Source organism: Bubalus bubalis, chromosome 24, assembly GCF_019923935.1.
Source record: "Bubalus bubalis isolate 160015118507 breed Murrah chromosome 24, NDDB_SH_1, whole genome shotgun sequence".
Lineage (NCBI taxonomy): Eukaryota > Metazoa > Chordata > Mammalia > Artiodactyla > Bovidae > Bubalus > Bubalus bubalis.
Genome location: NC_059180.1, coordinates 31,690,639 through 31,704,952, shown reverse-complemented (window position 1 = coordinate 31,704,952; position 14,314 = coordinate 31,690,639). Strand labels below are relative to the sequence as shown.

Here is a 14,314-nt window from a genome sequence, read left to right as displayed (position 1 = left end):
AGGGGTGTCTGAAGGGTCGTTTTGGAGACTCACAGGCAACAGTCATGAAAAGTTACAGGACAGGACGATAGACAAGATCAGGGCACTGCCAGGGAGGTTGGCCATGAGCTGGACACCTATGGTCTTGGATGGGTCAATTAATGTCTGCAGGAGTCCACGTGAAAAGCCAGAGTGAGAAGCAGGGGCTGGGTCTTCGGTGATGGTTGGAAGCGCGCTGTGGCAACAGGGAGGAGGAAACTGGTCTATTCATCTGGCTGGAACTTGAAAGAACAGGAGCTTCTGTAAGAAGACTGAAGAGAGGCAATAGGGAATAGAAACATTCCAAAATCAAATAAAAACTTTTTTTTTTAAAAAAGGCCAGAGTTTATTTCTATTTAAATCATTAAAATATCCAAGTCCCAAGGATTTCCAGGTTTAAGATGATATTACAGTCAGGTGGCAACCGTTGGTTGTTTTCCTTTCTAAAGCCTTACAAGGATCCTGAGCAATTCTCCTCCTTGAAAATTTTTCTTGCATTAAAGCTGATATCTTGTTTGCTTCACACAAGTACATCAGTCCAGTGAGGATGAAAAACACAATGCCGGTAGCAATCATTGTCGTTACCAGGGCGAAGGGTGGATGATCAGAGGACAAAGTGATGAAAACACCGCCGAGCAGCAGTGCTAACGTCACAGCGTAGAACAAATAGAAGCACAACCAGCATCTACGCGAAACCTCTTCTTGCGAGATTCTTTGAAACCAGGTCCACTGACTGTTAGCTGGAAAAGCTGGGATCATGATGAGTTTTAGCTACAGGGATTAGAGGAAGAAAAAAGTGAAGGTCAATGAATCACAAGGTTAACTTGATGGGACTTTGCTTTTAAATGAAGTTTCAAATGCCATTCACCCTAAGTTATCTGCCTGTCAAGGCAGGAGACTCCGGAGATGAGGGCTTGGTCCCTAGGTTGGGAAGAGCCCCTGCAGAAGCACATGCCAACCTACCCTAGTGTTCTTGCCTGGGAAATCCCATGAACAGAGGAGTTTGGTGGGCTACAGTCCATGGTGTCGCAAGGAGCCGGACATGACTTAGTGACTGAGCATGCATTCATGATAAGCTATCAAGTGTTCTGGTGATAGAATACATAGGGCTAGTAATTAAGACAACCTAGGAGTTGAATTCCAAGGAATGTGGCTAGAAAAATAAGGGATGATTGGTATTTAATCCGTATTTATTTTAAATATTTCTTTCAATATCTTCATGAAGCTGTCTATCCCCAACTTCTGGGTCATTTTTAGAAAGACCACTAGGGATTGGGTATATCACGTTGTCCTGAGGTTTGCTGGCAGACATGTAAAGACTCAGAACACACGTTGCACTTTATGGGAATATCAACATTACTTGGAGGTGTATCTAAGATTGTTCATCAGATACAGATGAAATGGAGCACCAAGCAAGGGCCTCATTATTTAATTTAGATACAGGTGTATGGTTTCCCTGGTGGCTCGGAGGTAAAGAATCCTCCTGTCAACACAGGAGATTCGGGTTTGATTCCCGGTTGGGGAAGATCCCACTTGCCTTGGAGCAACTAAGCCCCTGAGCCTGTGGTCCAGAGCCCAGGAGTGGCAACTGTTGAAACCCAAGTGCTCTAGAGCCCGTGCTCCGCAACAAGAGAAGCCACAATGAGAAGCCCGTACACCGCAACTAGAGAGTAACTTCCCGCTCAGCAACTAGAGAAAAGCCAATGCAGCAACAAAGACCCAGCACAGCCAAAATTCTTAAAAATTAAAATAACATTTTAAAAAAAGATTATAGATACAGATATAATGGAATGGAATGCATGCTAAAAGCAACACACTCTCCAGACAAAACATAACAAGAGAAATTTGACCTGCAGCCCATGGGGCTGTGATTTCCTTCCTCTGCCAGTGGAAGACCCAGCTGCAAGGTTTGACCAGCAAGACAGAAAGAAGCTTCCAGAAGGAAATTCCCACTGATGCCCTTGTCCTTGCCTGAGTGGACTGAAGAGGAGTCTTGAGTTCACCAGGCTTCCCAGGGCCACTTGGGAGGGCAGAGTTGAGGAAGAGTCAGCAGATAACTCCTGTTTTGATTGATGTCTTATCAGACAGATGGGCTGCCTGCTGTCTCAGGATCCACCTGACAAAGGACAGGGTTTCTTATTAGCATGGTTAAGGGCCACAGTCTCCACAACATTGTAAATCGACTATAATTCAAAAAAAATAAAAAAAAGAGCCACAACAATCTCAACTGAATCACAGGATTTATTACTCTCCATTATTATGAATCTCTACTTTCTCAGGTATAAAGCCCATTTGATCAACAAATCCTGGTACTAGCACATTTTGTTACATTTCAAGAAACATTTAAGGAGCAATACCCCACATCAATACTGTCAAGTGTTACATTTTAATAACGGTGTCCTTCATTTTAATCCATTGACCATGTTTGTACTTTTGCTTGAAAAGGAACTCTGGATTCCCTCCTAAATGAGTAGCCAAGTAGTCCTCTCCACTTACGGAATATTTAATCCTTGCACACGGTTTTGAAATGCTACCCCATCATATTAAATAACTCTACACCATAGGATGTGTTTCAACACTCTATCTTCCATTTATATCTAGTCTTTTGCCAGTCCCAATTTGTACTGATTTAGACCCCGTTTTATGATCCTCTTCAGTGTTTCCTGACAACCTGTCTGTTAGACATCTCTTGGCATTACCCTCAACAGCCGGAGACAAGTTGGGCCTTATAATTTAAATTGCAACTAACCATTTCTTGGAAAGACATTGCATTTTATAATAATAAGAATTCCTTTTCAGGAATGGCTCTCTACTGAGTTCATCTTTCTAGTCTTCATTACTACTTTATGCTCAATTCTTATTTAATATTTATATTTCTATTCCTTCTATGTATAACACAAAATTACAATTACATCCAATGACATTAACTTAATAATTAAAATTTTTATTCATTCTAATTGGCAATTACCATCATTAAGGAAAACTGCTAGATTTGTAAACCATTTCTTATCACTAGACATTTAAATTTGTTGGACTAATTCTAAAACTCTTCAGTTAAATCCTGGATTTTCTAGGTATAAAACTATATCCATAGGAATAATTTTCCCAATCATTTTACTATTGCATTTTCCTATTTTATTACCTCGTCTAGAACAGCGATCTTCAAATGAACCCACGTGTACCCTCAAGGGACGCAAAGTCCACCCAGGTGGTTTGTGTTTGGAAAGTTCTATCAAGCTCTACAACCTCAGCCGTTGTCCTTCCTACAGCTGCTCTGCCTGCAGGTAGGGTATCCCTTTGGCAGATGCCCTTTACCTCTTCAAACGAAAATCATCTCATTCATATTTATCTTGCTATGGTGCATTGCATTAGGGTAGGTATTAAAAAAATATCCGAGGCACCAAATACAGGAACAATTAGAAATGTGGGCAGCTATCTTAAGAAAATAAATGACTAATAACCAGGTAACAGTTTTACAAGTGGAAGTCATTTATTTTTTGCTGTTAACAAAAACTGGAGGAATCAATGGAAGCTTCAGCTCAGGAAAATAACTCAGTAAAAGATCATTTTGTGATTTTTCCATGTAACCTTGAAGGAGTCCAAAATATTAAATAACATCTCTGTACATGCCCATCTCTATGTTTGTGAATGAGTTTCTTTTGTCTTGGAAAAATAAAAGAAGTGTAATGATGCTGAAATTGGTCTCATTCTAGCAATGAGAATTCTCTACATATGCATTTTGAAAAGGGAAAAAATGAGAAAAAACATATTATTACATCATTGGAAATGAAGCCCTTATCAGTTTCCTTTTCCTGTTAAAATTATGATTTGCACTATCTTATTTTGATCACAAATATAGTAACTGTATTTTTAACTTAGAAGAAACTTAACACCTAGAGTCTTATAGTCAAAAATATTTCTTACAATTTAAGTTTATGTATACTCTTACTGCAAAGGTCCGTCTAGTCAAGGCTATGGTTTTTCCAGTAGTCATGATGTGAGAGTTGTACTATAAAGAAAGCTGAGCACAGAAGAATTGATGCTTTTGAACTGTGGTGTTGGAGAAGACTCTTGAGAGTCCCTTGGGCAGCAAGGAGATCCAACCAGTCCATTCTAAAGGAGATCAGTCCTGAATATTCTTTAGAAGGACTGATGCTGGAGCTGAAACTCCAATACTTTGGCCACCTGATTCGAAGAAGTAACTCATTAGAAAAGACTCTGATGCTGGGAAAGATTGAAGGCAGGAGGAGAAGGGACGACAGAGGATGAGATGGTTGGATGGCATGACTGACTGAATGGACATGAGTTTGAGTAAACACCAGGAGTTGGTAACGGACAGGAAGGCCTGGCATGCTGCAGTCCATGGGGTCACAAAGAATCGGATATGACTGAGAGACTGAACTGAACTGATACTCTTACTGCCGAGAACTATGATATATTGATCAAAAAAAGATTTAAGGCATAACATATTATATTAGGACAGCACGTCTAGGTGAGAGAGCATGGAATAAAAAGGAAGTTGAAGAAAAAGGAAGCGAAGAATGTGAAATTTTGAATTTTAATGAAGAACTCAGTTCGTGTATATTTCAAACAGATGATGGAGTGACAGATTCAAATTCAATGCATGCATTTAAAAGTGGTATAGCAGTTACTTTGAAACATCATTTATAATATGTCAGTGCATCTTTTGTGAATATTTTAATTTACAATGAATTGTTTTAGAAGTCAGCTTAATGTATAATGAAGGACACAATTTTCCTCCAAAAATGTTATGGTTCTTGGGTCAAGGAAAGTGAATATCTCAGACATACTGGAAACTACAGAGCTGTGCATATTACATTTCTCAGAAACACTTTGATTGTTGCTCATACTTTTGGACAAGTGCTGATTCCCTTTTGCACATTTAGAGAACATTTCTGTTCTTCTGTGACAAATTGTGACGAAAATTTCTAGGGAGTTTTTTAAAACACATTCTCAGTATTTGTTGATAAATGGGACTTTCAGTTTTCTTTTATTAGTACAATGACATTTGATGATTTCCCCATTTGGATTCATCTTTGTGTCCTGAAATAAACCCTCATAGCCATCTTGATTATATTAAAATTATTCAGTAATTTTCCTGCACATAAGTGAGTTACTGTTGGAGAATGTTTCTACATGTAGAAGATGCAAGTTCAAGTGTTTAAGGGTGAAATGTCATGAAGTCTACAACTTACTCTTCAAATCATTCCAATAACAATAATAATGATAATAATTACATACACATGTACCAGTTATGACCAAATAATCTGTTAAATCTAAGTATAGATAAGCCACCTTTTGATTATTTAAATTTTTGTAAATAAAAACTATTATGACCAAGTTAAAAAAAAAAACACAGATTAATTTTCTTGTTTTGTTAGGAATTTTTACATATATGTTTTAAACTTAAGACCCCAGTTTTGTTGTGGGGATTTTTATGGATACCAAGACTAGGGTAAATCTGTTTACCTTGGTAAAATAATTGCAAAGCTTTCAGCAACTCAAAAGAATCAGCTCCTCAGGCTATCCCTAGGTAAATGTGTGACAAACTTTTAAAATTCTTTGAAGAACATGGTTTGTTTGGAGTTTCTGTCCTCTCTAAATTTAATTTTGGTAATGTCGGTTTCCAGAAAATTATTCATGTAGTCTAGCATGTCAAGCATATAGGTATGAAGCTGTCTGTTGTCTTATTTATAACTTTTTGTCCAATATTTCTTGTCTTATTCATAAAAACTTTAAGTTTTTAGTTGACTTGACAGGGTTCCAAAAAGAAAAATACCTCCCTTTCCCCAAAACCAGCTTTTACTTATATCCATCAACCATAATGTTTGCTCTCCAGTTGATTAATTTTAGATGTTCCTATTAAATTCCTTCTCCAATGTTTAAGGAGCATTTTTCTCAATTCCAAATTGAATGCATGTTTTATGTAATTTCAGTCTTGCTAAATAAAGAAAAAAGTTCAAGTTTTACTGAAAAAAATTAGCACAGCTGCCATAAAGGAAAAAAGACACTAGAGATGAGGTTAAAGTGACAGATGGGAGTATATATTTTCAACATAGAGAAGACAAAGAGTTAAAATCCATTACAAACAAAGAACACCACAAATTAAAGGAAAAAAATAAACTGACAAAGGGCATGAGAGAAAATACACATCTCAGGGATTACAGTGCTCTGTGAATCTCAAAAGATATTCCTGACGTTACCTAGTCATGAAAAAAAGAACTTTCTTAATGACTTCCAATCAAAGTCACTTCCACTACTTTTATAACAATGTAAAAAAAAAAAATCATGCTTTACCTGGTATTAAAAGCAGCTCTTTCTCAACAGAAATCAGCAAACACCCTTCAGGGTGAAATGCTAAACAGAGCTCTTTGTGTTTCTTTTATAGGAGACAGGATCTTGATTGGATCATTGCAATAGCATGGATTCTATAGAGAACTATTTCATTCATCAGCTTAGTTTTCTCCCAGTTCATCCAATGATATAAGATGTCAGGGGACTAAAAAACTTCTTACAGGAGAGACAGGTGACAGACACTTGTTATAGGATGGTTAAGGATAATGTGGTATAAATAAAACAAATGATCATTTGTTTTCCCCTTGGGATATTAATGGTAGTTGTTTCATTTGGATTCACCTGATGATAGTTTGGTCAAGATAAGAGCTGCCACTCAGTGGGTACCAGGGCTTTCCAACTGCCCCAAGCTTGAGAATTCCCAGGACCCTTGTTGAGAGCACAGCTCACCTGGTGCTTCACGGAGGCTCCAGCAGTGGGACCAGGAGCATGGACCTCCCACGGCACCACCGGCTTCCTAATATCAGCACACTGATATTAAGCCTGCTGGGGGGACTCTGCTTAAAATTATCACTCTGTGCTTCTTTCTTCACAGCTTCATGGATGTACAAATGACATACAAATGATGGCACAAATTTAAAGTGTAAAGTTCAGTGAGTTTTGACATATCAATGAAAGCATCAGCACAAACAAGATTGTTAAACACATCCCCTGCCCTCCAAAGTTTCCTGATGTTCCTCTTGTAGTCCATGGCTCCCTCCCCAGACTCAAGCAGCCACCCAGTCTGATTTCTGTTACTAAAGATTATTTTGCAATTTATGTAAATAGTATCAAGTACGTATTCTTTTCTCTTTGGCTTCTTTCACTTAGGATAATTATGTTGAGATCCATTCCTATTGTTGTGAGTATCTATAGTTTGTTCCTTTTTATTTTGAGAAATATTGCCCTGTATGGATATATCACTGTTGGTTTAATCCATTCTCTTATTTATGAACATTAGGTTGTTTCCAGTTTGGAGCCAATACAGACAATTTAGGACATTAAAGAGTAGAAATGCCAGTTTACTGTTTCTTTATTGAAAAGGAAATTTTTTTCTGACAAATACTTGAAAACATATAGACTGGGAATATAGATTAAAAATTAAAAGCCTTATATATTTTGGGAAAAGATCAGAAAACCAACCATCCTTATGCTTGGAAATTGTTGGATTTGAATATCTTTTCTTACAGAACTTTTCAGAAGTGCAAGATATTTCCAAAGTATCATGGGGATGTTTCTACATTCCTGTGGTAGAAAAGCCAACACAAAAAGTTGATGATTATGTTTAAAACAATGCCAAGAAACGGTCTGTATGTCATATCAGCAGACAAGCTAGGTACTGTCTTTCAGCTCCTTGCCACTTTTAGGAGGAATATATTTTCATTTCCTGTAATATTTCACTGAGCCACTGAGATAGAGATATCCATCCGTACATATTGATACATATATACACAGATAGATGGATGGACCTATCTATAAATGAATATGTGTATGCATATATACACATACATATGCAATTTTGTTTTTTAAACTATTTAGTCTTTTTTATTGCTGTTTTTGTTCAGTCGCTCAGTTGTGTCTGACTCTTTGCAACCCCATGGACAGCAGCACATGAGGCTTCTCTGTCCATTTTATTGCCATGTAATAAAAAAAAAGCCTTAGTGAAATGTTGGGAAAATCCAAAAAAATTCAACTAGAAACAAAGTTCATTACTTACCCCACGGAGAAACAATCACCTAAATGGTGATTTCCTATTACGTTTACTTCTTTGTGACTTCAGTTCAGGGATGGTAAATGTTTCTTTGTCTTACTCTATCGTGTCTTTCAAAAAGTATTAGATGGTGTTTTCAGTATTTTCCACTGGAAGTGATTTGTCTTGAATTTATCCCATCACTTGTATGACACAACAGTTTTAGATTTTGAATTTTTGCCCTCATTTTTTATTTTCAAGAGCTCTTGCATTTTTTTCTGGATCCTTTATGACACTCTATACTTACTTCATTTATATATACTGCTTCCTACATGTCTGAAATATTAAAGATACAGGTTGAAAACTGTTTTTTCTCTGTGCTGCTCTCTGCACTGTTTGAGCATCCTCTAAAGACCTTTGAGCTTGCCAAGCATGACAGAAAGAAAAGTGAAAGTGTTAGTCACTCAGTGGTGTCTGACCCTTTGCGACCTCAGACTGTAGCCCACCAGGCTCCTCTGTCCATGGAGTTCTCCAGGCAAGAATACTGGAGTGGGTACCCATTCCTTTCTCCAGGGAATCTTCCCAACCCAGGGATCAGACTAGGATCTCCTGCACTGCAGGCAGATTCTTTACCTTCTGAGCCACCAACAGTAACAGAAACTTTCCCCAAAGGTCTTAATTTCTGGGCTCTCCCTTCATATTCAGTGAGGTACTCAGAGCTGTTGGGTAGGGCTGGTGCACTGGTGGGATCTGTAGGGTGATTAGGTGAGATGGTGGCATAATAAGTCATCATTTCATTGTGGAACCCCACACACACGTGTTGAGGGAGCAAAGACGTTTTGTCAATTATATTAAAAGACAAGATTTCACTCTTGGGAATTTCTTGACCATCCATCCAGTGGTTAGGACCCTGTGCTTCCATTGCCCAGACCTGGGGTTGATCCCTGGTTGGGGGAACTAAGATCCCACAATCTGCATGGTGTGGCCAAAAAAAAGATTTCACTGTCCATTAGGACTGAAGGAGTGGGGAACAATCTCAAAAGGTGGAATCGAAGTAGGGAGTCTCCTCTGAAGCAACAATCATGATTTTCAAAGAAGTCACTCAACCTTGTAGCATGACTTGGTCTAGGATGTTTGGGTCTGTAGATTCATGTCCACAGTGGAAAACTTCAGTGGGCTTCATATGTGCCCAGGCCTGGACAGTTATAAGGGGTAGAAAATTGGAAGTACTTTCAGTGACAAAGTATCTCTTCTTGACCCAGATTTAGTCCAGCTCCTCTGAGTCCTCATCCCAATCAGCACTCAACTTCTGCACTTCTGTGCTGGTCTTTGCATCTTCCAATCTGAGCTGGAAACTTGCTAAGTTGGTTTAGTGAAAAACTCCCACCCCCTATGGCTGATCAGATTCCTGTTTCTCCCCACCCCAGCTCTCAGGTGATGTCACCTTGACCTGCCTTCTGCAAAAATCCTGTTAGGTTGATTTAGCCAGATTCACCATAACCTTCCCACATACCCCTAATGTTTCCTCAGTAATTTTCTACCCAGTGACTGATTTCCAAACTTCACCTGCACCATAAATTCCCACTTGAACATGTTGTAGGCAGAACTCAGCCCAGGGGGCTTCCCTGGTGGTTCAATGGCAAACATTCTGCACTCCCAATACAGGGGGCCTGGGTTCAATCCCTGGTCAGGGAACTAGATTCCGCATGCCACAACTAAGACTGGGCTCAGTTAAATAAATATATATTTTAAAAAAAGAAGAAGAATTGAGCCCAGTTCTATGGTGGGGTCTCTTTTCCGATTACAATATTTCCTGAGTAAAATCTAATTTTATTACTTTAACTACTGGCTGGCTCTAGTTTTCTTAGACATCAAGAAGCAGCTCAGAACTTCCCTGAGGGAAGTGTGATGAGCCAGTGAGGTGTCTGCAGTGATGTTCTAGGGGTCTCACAGGTAGCATTTATGACAAGGTACAAAACATGACCATGGATGGTGAGAAAAGAACAGGACACGGCAGGTCATGAGGGCCGTGAGCTCGGTCCCTGTGGTCTTGAAGGGGTCACCTCTGTGCTTGTTGAAATCTGCAGGAGTTGACAGTGAAGACCCAGATGAGAAGCACCAGTGATGATAGGAAGAGAACAAGAAGGTTGGGAGCTGCAGAAACAAGCAGGACAAAACTAGTTTCGAGATGAATTCGAGAGAGAGAGGACTTCTGAAGAAGAACGATTTTATAGAGAGAGATTTTATATCAAGAGAGAACAAACACATTCCAAACTCAGAAAACAAAACTTTTTAGAGGTCAGAGTTTATTTCTACTTTAATTATACTCAAGGAACTTTCAGAAGGTTAAAAGACCCAGTGATATCTGGGTTTAATATACATCATAGCGAGGTGCTGATAGTTGCTGCCTCTGTTTCAAAACCTTCAGGATGACTGTGGGCAGTTCGATGATACCTCACTAATTCTTCTGGTTCAAGAGAGGTGTAGTCTGAGTTTTGGCATAATCCATACAAGAGTATCCCTCCAGAAATGAGGAATAAAACGATGCCAGAAGCAATTATTGTCACTGAGAGGGAGAAAGGTAAATGATTACCGAAGAAGGCTACCACAGCAATTTTGAGGAGCATAATTATTAATCCAATACGGAACCAACAGATGGGCTTGCAGAATTCTTGCTTTATTCTTTGAAACCAGGTCCACTGACCATGAGCTTGAGTAGCTGGGATCATGACGAATCTTATCTGTAGGATGAGGGGTGGGAAAAATTGTTTGTTGTTTAGTCACGAAGTCATGTCCGACTCTTTTGCAACCCCATGGATGGTAGCCCATCAGTCTCCTCTGTCCATGGGGTTTTCCAGGCAAGAATGCTGGAGTGGGCTGCCATTTCCTTCTCCAGGGGATCTTCCTGACCCAGGAATTGAACCTGTGCCTCCTGCATTGGCAGGCGGATTCTTTACCACTGAGCCATGTGGGAAGCCCAAGCTAAAAATTAAGGTTAGAAAAATCAAAAGGTTGACCAGGAACTTATCTCCCCAGTTAGCATGACAGTACTTTTGGATCAAATTTTTAATTATATTCACCGAGTTACCAAGTGTCCTGATGGTATAAAACAAAGGCCTTCTTTCTGGACGACCCGGGAATTGCCTGCCAAAGAAGATTGACAGAAAATCCAGGAAGATGAGTACATATTCTTCATTTCCTTTCACTATTTCTTTCAGTAACCTCCAAGAAATCATCTATCACAAACTTCCAGATTATATCCAGAGAACACAACAGAACTGGGGCCATGACCCATAGACCTGAGGTTTGCATGAGGACATGGTCGCATCTTATTGAACCATCAGCCAATTCTCAAATGATTCAGCAAATAATTATGTACCTATGCACCACATAAAAACATTAACAAGCTTCTGCAACACAGTGGAGAGTAGGGACTGTGTATTATGCCTTTTTAAAACTTGTCTAAGTGTTTGTAAATTATGATTAAACGTTTTTAAAAGACATGATTTGCTTGCGTTGTTAAGAATTTTTCCATTATATTTTTAGTTTTGTCAAGAGGATTTTTATGGGTGCTGAGGTTAAGGTAACACTGCTTTTGTAAGATGACTACAAAGCTGTTAGAATTGTCTTTTCAGGCCAGCATAGGTAGATGTGTGACCTCTTTTCTCATTTCTTTTAAAAAGGTTGGTTTATTCTGATGTTTCTACTCTCCTTGATTCAATTTTGGTAACTTTTGGTAACACTCTTTGGTGACTTATTTAAGAAAACCATACATTTTATGATATTATGTCAAGTGAAATAATGAAGACAAAGACAAATACTGAATGACCTTACTTATATGTGGAGTCTGAAAAAATAAAACAACAAACAAAATGAAAATTGACTCATGGATGCAGAGAACAAATGGGTCGTTGCCAGAAGGGCAGGGGTGGAGACGTGAGTGAGTGAAACAGGTGATTAAAGGTACAAACCTCCACTTATAAGTCACAGGGATGAAACATACAGCAAAAGAAATATGGTCAATAAAATTGTAACTTTGTATTGGAACAGATGGTTACTAGACTTGCTGTGCTGATCACTTCATAATACGAATGCAAATATCAACAGTACACCTGAAACTAACATAATATTGTACATCAATTATATTTCAATTATAAAAACTCTCTAAATATGGCCAGACACAGAATTAATGTATTAACATTTGTTTAAATAAATGGTGAGAAAGAAAAAGAAAACCATATTTTTTTTTGCCTAAAATGCCAAGTATATTGCCATGAAGTTTTACATGAACTTTTTTATAACTCCTTTTATCTGACAATATTTTTTGCCTCATTCATACAATTTTCACTTTTTTTTTTTGGCTTGCCATGTTTAGCTACTTGTCACCTTCTTCAACAACTAACTTTGAGTGTTACCAGGCATGGCTTCAGTTTTCCAATTTATTTTGTTCCCTTATTAAAATACTCCTCCTGCATTTCTATTGGTTTTATTACTGTTTTTTCCAGAGCCTTAGGTTGAAGGCATGTTTTAGTTTTTCTGGCTAAATAAATTCTTGCAAGTTTTTCTTGGAAAAAGTGAAACAGGTGCTTCAAAGGGAAAAAAAATTTTCCTTGACTGGCAAGAGGCATTACAGACAAGTTATGGTAAATGATCAGTTGGGAGAAATATACTTTATATGCATAGAAAATAAAAACATGCAGAGGGCTTCACAGATGACACAGTGGTAAAGAACCCGCCTGCAAATGAAGGAGATACAAGAGACTCAGCTTTGATCCCTGGGTGAGGAAGATCTCCTGGAATGGGAAATGGCAAACCAGAATACTGGCAACTCCAGTATTCTCACCTGGAAAATTCCATGGATTGAGGAGCCTAGAAGGCTACAGTCTATGGGGTCTCAAAGAGTCAGAAACTCCTGACACATATACACAGAACATCAACAAGTAAGGGAAAACGGACAAAAGGTAAAACAAGAAACACATCTGAGGAACTGCAATGATCAGTGAATCTTCTTTAGACATACCTGAGTTCACCTAGTAACAAGGGAAAACAATATTCAATGACTTTCAAACATACCACAACATATATTTTTTAAAAACATAGTTACCTGATTAAATGAATCTCCTTAATAACAAACAGGCAAACAACGAACAGGCAAACACATCTCAAGATGAAACCTTGAGCACAGCATTGCATTTCTTTTATAGGAGACAGGGTCGTGATTGGATAATTGCAATAATGTGGATTCTATGGTGAGCCTTTATCACCTGTCAGATTTCATCCCAATTAATCCAATGATAGAAAATGGTGAGAGGCTGAGAACCTTGCGGGACACTCATGTATCATATACTGATTAAGGATCGTGCATTTATGTAAAACACTAGGAAATCATCGGTTTGTTTATCCCTGGGATGTTGATAGTCATGGTTTCATTTGGCTTCACTTGATGATTTGGTCAAGATGAGGGAAGTCTCTTTCCTTAGCTATCAGCCAATTGGTACCAGTGGTTTCCAACTGCCCTGAGTTTGAGAAGCCTGGGACTCTTGTTTTTAAAGATTTCTTCATGTGGACCATTTTTAAAGTCTTTACTGAATTTGTTACACTATTGCTTCTGTTATGTTTTGGATTTTTTGGCCATGGTGGATGCAGGATCTTAGCTTCCTGACCAGGGATTGAACCTGCACCAATTCATGAGTTTTTGAAGTGCAGTTCAATGAGTTTTGACATATGTATATATATATTTATCGATGAAAGCATCACCACAGATACGGTCATAAACACATCCATTGCCTCCCAAAGTTTCTTTGTATCTCTTGGTAATCCACATCTCCCTTCCCATCCCCAAGCAACAACCACTGATATGTTTTTTGTTACTAGATGTTGCTTGATACTGAAAGAAGTACAATTAAGAAAAGAGAACTTTTCTTTTTTCATTAGAATAGAAATTTTATGAGTGAAACTTGAAAAAATACAAATGGTTAAAAAAAGAGAAGGAAATGAAAAATTCTGTTTGTATAAAACAACAATAGAAAATACACTATTCTCATATGTTTGGGATGTGGGGTTTTGAATATTATTTTCTTGTAATGTTTAGTCTTTCTTTTTTTTTTTTTGGACCACGGGGCTCAGCGTATGGGGATCTTAGCTCCCTGACCAGGGATCAAACTGGCGCACCCTGCAGTGGAAGCTCAGAGTGCTACCCACTGGACCACCAGAGAAGTCCCTAGAACACACCAGAATCTGGTGGTACTCAGG

General features: G+C 38.5%; 2 long non-coding RNA genes across 2 annotated transcripts; both read right to left on the bottom strand.

Annotated features, from left to right (window-relative positions):
• Positions 1 to 1,989: 1,989 nt before the first annotated feature.
• LOC123331557 lies at positions 1,990 to 7,363 on the bottom strand. Its single transcript, XR_006548257.1, has 2 exons — positions 6,337 to 7,363; positions 1,990 to 2,134 (listed from the first exon to the last, which is right to left on the bottom strand). It is a non-coding gene; the product is annotated as an uncharacterized LOC123331557 (long non-coding RNA).
• A 2,988-nt stretch (positions 7,364 to 10,351) lies between these two features.
• LOC123331556 lies at positions 10,352 to 13,942 on the bottom strand. Its single transcript, XR_006548256.1, has 2 exons — positions 13,167 to 13,942; positions 10,352 to 10,803 (listed from the first exon to the last, which is right to left on the bottom strand). It is a non-coding gene; the product is annotated as an uncharacterized LOC123331556 (long non-coding RNA).
• Between the last annotated feature and the right edge of the window lie 372 nt (positions 13,943 to 14,314).